The 6,993-nt window shown below is 42.2% G+C and overlaps 1 pseudogene; it reads left to right on the top strand.

The window, feature by feature from the left end:
- Positions 1 to 347: 347 nt before the first annotated feature.
- LOC109023459 (prohibitin 1-like) lies at positions 348 to 1,176 on the top strand (annotated as a pseudogene).
- Positions 1,177 to 6,993: the final 5,817 nt, after the last annotated feature.

Consider the following 6,993-nt stretch of genomic DNA (forward strand, 5'->3'; position numbering starts at 1 on the left):
GGCGTGAGCCACGGCACCTGGCCAAGGAAGCTTTTTATGAATCAGTAAGGAAGTGTTAAAGACAAAAAAAAAAATTAAGGTGAAAAAAGAATTATATGTGTTATATATTTTTTATTTAAAAAATTTTAAAGTTTAAAAATGTTTAATTTTAGGGGCAGGATCCTGCTGTGTCATGCAGGCCAGAGTGCGGTGGCCCAATCATAGCTCACTGCAGCCTCCAACTCCTGGGCTCAAGCAATCCTCCCTCCTCAGTCTCCTGAGTAGCTAAGATGACAGGCGTGCACCACCATTCCCAGCTAATTTTTAAAAAAATATTTTGTATGTGTGGCTGAGGAATTTACGTGGAGGTCAGAGTGGAAGCAAGTGTGAGAGGGTCCAGCAGAAGGAAAAATGGCTGCCAAAGTGTTTGAGTCCATTGGCCTGGCCTTAGTTGTTGCAGGAGGCATGGTGAACTCTGCCTTATATAATGTGGATGCTGGGCACAGAGCTGTCATCTTTGACTGATTCTGGGGTACAGGACATTGTGGTAGGGGAAAGAACTCACTTTCTCATCCCATGGATACAGAAACCGATTATCTTTGTCATTCTCAACCATGTAAGGTGCCAGTCATCACTAGTAGCAAAGATTTACAGAATGTCAATACCCCACTGCGCATCCTCTTCCTGCCTGTCCCTAGCCAGCTTCCTTGCATCTTCACCAGCATGGGAGAGGGCTGTGATGAGCCTGTGCTGCCATCCATCACTACAGACATCCTTAAGCAGGTGGTGGTTCGCTTTGAGGCTGCAGAAGCAATCACCCAGAGAGAGGTGGTCTCCAAGCAGGTGAAGGATGACCTTATGGAGCAGCAGCCACATTTTAGCTCATGCTGGATGACGCCTCCTCGACACATCTGACCTTTGGGAAGGAGTTCACAGAAGCAGTGGAAGCCAAACAGGTGGCTCAGCAGGAAGCAGAGAGGGCCAGATTTGTGGTGGAAAAGGCTGGGCAGCAGAAAAAGGCAACCATGATATCTGCTGAGGGCGACTCCAAGGCAGCGGAGCTGACCGCCACCTCACTGGCCACCGTGGGGACTTGCCTGATGGAGCCATGCCAGCCAGAAGCCACTGGGGATACCGTGTGCCAGCTCTTATGCTCCTGAGGCGGGGCAGTACCTGCTCCTCCAGCTGCCCCAGTGAGGCCCCACCTGCCTGCATCTATGCAGGCCAACTGGGCCACAGCCCCGATGATTCCAAACACCGCCTTCCTTCTCCCCCCACCCCAGGAATCACTGTGAAATTTCATGATTCGCTTAAAGTGAAGGAAATAAAAGTAAATTACTTCAGGCTGGGAGCAGTGGCTCACGCCTGTAATCCCAGCATTTTGGGAGGCCGAGGTGGTAGATCACTTGAGGTCTGGAACTCGAGACCAACCTGGCCAACATGGTTCTACAAATACAAAAATTAGCTGGGCGTAGTATGCCTGTAGTCCCAGCTACTCGGGAGGTTGAGGCAGGAGAATCGCTTGAACCTGGGAGGCAGAGGTTGCAGTAAGCTGAGATTGCACCACTGCACTCCTGGGCGACAGAGCGAGACTCCATCTAAAAAATAAAAGGAGGACAGGGTCTTGTTGTGTTGCCCAAGCCAATCTTGAACTCCTGACCTCAAGTGATCCTCCTGCCTTGGCCTCCCAAAGTACTGAGATTATAGGACTTAGCCAGACATACATACATACATACATACATATATATATATATATATCTCTCATAATATTTATATATATATATCTCATAATATTTATATATACACAAACATACACATATATACACCACACATTTTTAAAGGTAAAAAAGAATTGTACATATATATATACATTTTATATGTATATATACATTTATAGCTGAAAATGAATTGTATTTGTATATATACATATACATATATATGCATATATGTAAATATGTAAAATATAAAATTTTGATTAAAAGGAAGACATAAGTGGTTAAAAAAAAACACACAAAAACCAAGCCTATCCCCTTACTTCTAGACTGCTTCTCTTCACTTCATACTGTGTATCACTTGGTTAATTCCTAAAATGCCAGCCTTCATCAGTTTGTTGTTAACATGTAAAATTGTGATTCAGTAGATTCTGGGCGAGATTGGTGGGATTGGGATCTGAGGTTCTGTGTTTCCTTTTTTTTTTTTTTTTTTTTGGAGGCAGGGTCTTGCTCTGCTGCTCAGGCTGGAGAGCATAGTGGTGCAATCACACCTCACTGCAGCCTCAACCTACCCTCCCACCTCAGCCTCCCGGGTAGCTGGGACTATAGGCATGTGCCACCATGCTCAGCTATTTTTTGTATTTTTTTGTAGAGGTGGAGTTTCTTTCACCATATTGCCCAGGCTAGTCTTGAACTCTTGAGCTCAGGTGATCTGCCTGCCTAGGGCCTCTTGTGGATTACAGGTGTGAGCCACCATGCTTGGCTGGTTCTCCAATTCTAACAGCTCCTACGTGATGCTTCTTTTGAGTAGGAAAGAGCTAGAATGTACAGCCTTTGAATTCACATCACATTTACTATATGCAACTTTGTTTTATAATGTGTGAATACCTTGCCTACTCACTTGTATTTTAAATTCCAAGAAAACTTCTAGCAGCACTTGAACAGCTGATTATTCTTTCCTTCTCAAAACATTTTTTCCTTCTGCTTCCTTGACATTACAGTCCCCTACTTTTGCTTGTACCTCAATGGCCTCACCTTTCAGTCTTTGCATGTGCTTAATAAGTAAGTAAATCTTTATGCAGACTCATTACCTATTATTAAGTATAATACATACTGATGTGAACACCATGCCATAGCTCCTGAATGGTTCTAGAGAGCCTTTCTCAGACTGTGTCCCTCAATAAGAGTTTACATATTTTGTAGGTAGGACAATAATAGCCTTATGAATGAAGTCTTGGTGATGCAGCCAGAAACTCAGAGACTCTAAGTCAAATACTCATTGGTTAGATCAAATATAATTTTGCCATAGTCTGAGGATTACAGCAGGTCACATTATGCTAATCTTAAAGTATTTGTTGGGCTGAACCTTGCCATATGTATTTTTTAAAAGACTTTATTTTTTAGAGCAGTTTTGGAGCAGCAAAATTAAGAGGACAGAGATTTCCAACATATCCCCTGCCCTCCTCACAATATATTTTACACATGAATAGTTAGGATATTTTCAGCTGTATATAGTGAGACCTAATTCACACCAGCTAAAACAATATGGAATTTTATTATCTCGCAAAACAAAGTTCAGTGGTGAGGGTGTCTAGAGCCACGCTCTGGCTCCATTTCTATGCTATTCTCTCAGCTCTGCCTTCCTGAGGGTGTAGGGTTCATCCTTAAATGGCTTTCTTCTTGGCCACATGATGGCTGCCAGCAGCAGTAGTGATAACATGTACCCTTCTTCAAGTATAGGTGAAGAGAAAGGAAACCTCTCACCTACTGTTGAATGTAAGTCTTTCCCTTCAGTTTGATTGGTCAATGTAGGTTCTCTCCCTGACCAGTAATAGTCACCGTAAGAATGCTATGTGCTGATTGCCTTAAGCCTAGTTCTGGAGCAAGTAACAAACATTGGCACGGAAGTAGGAATACCATGTTTTCACTAGTCCTAATAAAACAGCTAGGGCTAGGGATAAGGTGAGCTTCAAAGAATTATATAGAATTCATGGAAGAGAGGAGGAATGTTAAACAAAAGCAAAGTTCTTTAGGAAGGAGAAGGGGAAAAATAAATTCTGAAATTAACTAAGTTATATTACTATGCTAATAGTAATTGTATAATAGCTTTTATAATAAATTTGTTGCTTGTTCTCTATATAGCTAGCCTCAGAGTGAGATGTACACTGATATATTTGATAGTGAAACCTTAATTACAAGTGCCAAGAAGTACGAGCACATAATTCATAAATTAAGACACAGAGTCTTAATTTGTGAAAAAGTACCATTACATCCAGCTTCCTGGGTTTTACCATTGAACTCAACAGATATTCTGCCTATTTCCATGTTTCCATTAACATAGCCCCAAATTATGTGAAAACTGACACGTATGCCCAATTGATTATTAAGACATGGAGAAATTCTACTTTCTTTTTCTTTTTCTTTTTTTTTTTTTTGAGTCAGAGTCTTGCTCTGTTGCCCAGGCTGGAGTGCAATGGTGCAGTCTTGGCTCACTGCAACCTCTACCTCCCAGATTCAAATGATTCTTCTGCCTCAGCCTCCTGAGTAGCTGGGATTACAGGAGGATGCCACCACACCCAGCTAATGTATTTTTGGTAGAGACGGGGTTCCACTATGTTGGCCAGGCTGGTCTCGAACTCCTGACCTCAGGTGATCTGCCCACCTCGGCCTTCCAAAGTGCTGGGATTACAGGCGTGAGCTATGGTGCCCTGCCGAAGAAATCCTACTTCTCTGCCTAAACTTGAGTAGAGGTTTCTAAAGTTTAAAATAGAATTTAAACCTTGTCCTCATCCTCCTTTGCTTAGGTATCATACTATCAAGGACTTGTTTATGTAATAGATTTTATATTGAAGGTATTCAAGCAGAAGCTATACTAATGTTATTGATGGTACTGGTACATCTGATAAATGACTGGTCTGGAGAATGCTTCCTAGGCCTAGCTGATTGAGAGAATAACTCAGAAGTTTTAAACAATACAGATTCCATATCCTGATCATACTTAATCAGAATCTCTGAAGATGGAGCCAAAGATATGTATCTCTTAGAAGCACTACTAATAATTTTTTAAAGCCAATCCAGGACCAGCTCCTGGGTAATTATTTAGGAATCTCTGGACTAAATTTTCTAAAAGACCCATTTAAATATACAATTTTAATAACTTTTGACAGTGGAAATAGCATTGCACTAGAAATTAGGTGACTGAAATTCTAGTGCCAGCTCTGCTATTGGTTACTTTGATGACAGGCAAGTTGGTTTACCCTGTGGAGCCTCAGTTTTCCCTTCTGTAAAATTAGGGATGTCTAAAGTCCCTTCCAGCTCCAAACTCAGTCAATTTTACTTGTTTGGGCATTCTGAGGAACCAAGAGTTGATTATAAAGATTCTAATTTCTAATACCTCTAGCTGTTTTTAAGGGCACATAAAGAGCTTACATAGACACTGCCATCTCAGAAGAAAAGTTCAAGATGGGGTCCATAGAACTCTTAAGAGTGCTATCATTGTTTTGGTAACTTTGAACAAATTTTCCTATAAAAACTGGGGACAAAATACTATAAATATGTGGACAAAAGTCTCTTTGTGTTACCAGTGGTTAATGGGTATCCCTGCAGCTACCACCTGAAACAGTTTTGGCTCTGACTCCAGAACCAAACTCTCTGGCCTTTAACTGTTTGGTAGGGTGATATAATTCACGTTATACAGCATACTGGTCCAGCTTTTAGAATATATATATATATATATATTTTTTTTTTTTGAGATGAAGTTTAGCTCTTGTTGCCCAGGCTGGAGTGCAATGGCACAATCTCAGCTCACTGCAACCTCTGCCTCCTGGGTTCAAGCAATTCTCCTGCCTCAGCCTCCTGAGTAGCTGGGATTACAGGTGCCTGCAACCATGCCCAACTAATTTTTGTATTTTTAGTAGAGATGGGGTTTCACCATGTTAGGCTGGTCTGGAACTCCTGACCTCAGGTGATCCCCCTGCCTCGACCTCCCAAAGTGCTGGGATTATAGGCGTGAGCCACAATGCCTGGATGTAGTTTGTTTGTTGGTTTGTTAAGAACTAATTGTTATGGTAAGATTTGCCTTAGCCTGGGCATGGTGACTCATGCCTATAATCCCAGCACTTTGGGAGAATAAGACCAGAGGATCCTTGAGTCCAGGAGTTCGAGACCAGCTTGGGCAATATAGTGAGACCCTGTCCCTAAAAAAATTTTAAAAAGTTAGCTGGGTGTGGTGGCATGCGCCGGTAGTCCCAGCTACTCAGGAGGCTGAGGTGGGAGGATCATTTGAGCCCACAAGGTTGAGGCTGCAATGAACCATGATCACACCACTGCACTCCAGCCTGGGAGACAGAGTGAGGCCCTGTTTCAAAAAATAAATAAATAAAACAAAATAAAATTATCCTATGGTCCACTTCTCTTCTGATTATCTTGCTGTAATTAACTCTAGTTTGTTTCCTGACTCATAATTTCCCTCTCCACACCATGCCCTTTTCTCTCTTCTCTGCTTCCATACACAAATTCAACTTCTTCAACCCCTTGTTTTACACATTTTTAGTCACACTCTTGCCCGTGATGTTATCATTTAAAAAGTTTATTTAGGCTGGGTGCAGTTGCTCACATCTGTAATCCCAGCACTTTGGAAGGCTGAAGTGTGCGGATCACCTGAGGTCGGGAGTTCGAAACCAGCCTGGCCAGCATGGTGAAATCCTGTCTCTACTGAAAATACAAAAATTAGTCCGGCACAGTGGTGGGCTCCTGTAATCCCAGCTACTCAGGAGGCTGAGGCAGGAGAATCACTTGAACCCAGGAGGCGGAAGTTGCAGTGAGCCTAGATCACACCATTGCACTCCAGCCTAGGCGACGGAGCGAGACTCCATCTAAAAAAAAAAAACAAAAAAAAACTCCAAAAAAACTTTATTTACACTGAGTAACAAATAGCTAGTGTTTATTGAATGCTTACCATGCGCCAGGCACTGTATTAAGCATTTTACATACAATATATCAATTGCTGTACTTTTATTTTGAGTACTATTAGATCCTCCACTATACAGATAAGACCCAGAAATATTGAGTAACTTGCCCAAAATTACATAGCTAGTTAGGTGGTGACGCAGGATTTGAAATCAAGCATTTAGACTCCAGAGCCTCTACTCTATTGTCTCCTATAAAAGCAAGGATTAAAGAAAAATAGGCCGGGCGTGGTGGCTGATGCCTGTAATCCCAGCACTTTGGGAGGCCGAGGTGGGTGGGTCACGAGGTCAAGAGCTCGAGACCATCCTGGCCAACATGATGAAACCCCATCTCT

The sequence above is a fragment of the Gorilla gorilla genome, chromosome 16 (assembly GCF_029281585.2).
Source record: "Gorilla gorilla gorilla isolate KB3781 chromosome 16, NHGRI_mGorGor1-v2.1_pri, whole genome shotgun sequence".
In the NCBI taxonomy this organism is placed as follows: Eukaryota; Metazoa; Chordata; class Mammalia; order Primates; family Hominidae; genus Gorilla; species Gorilla gorilla.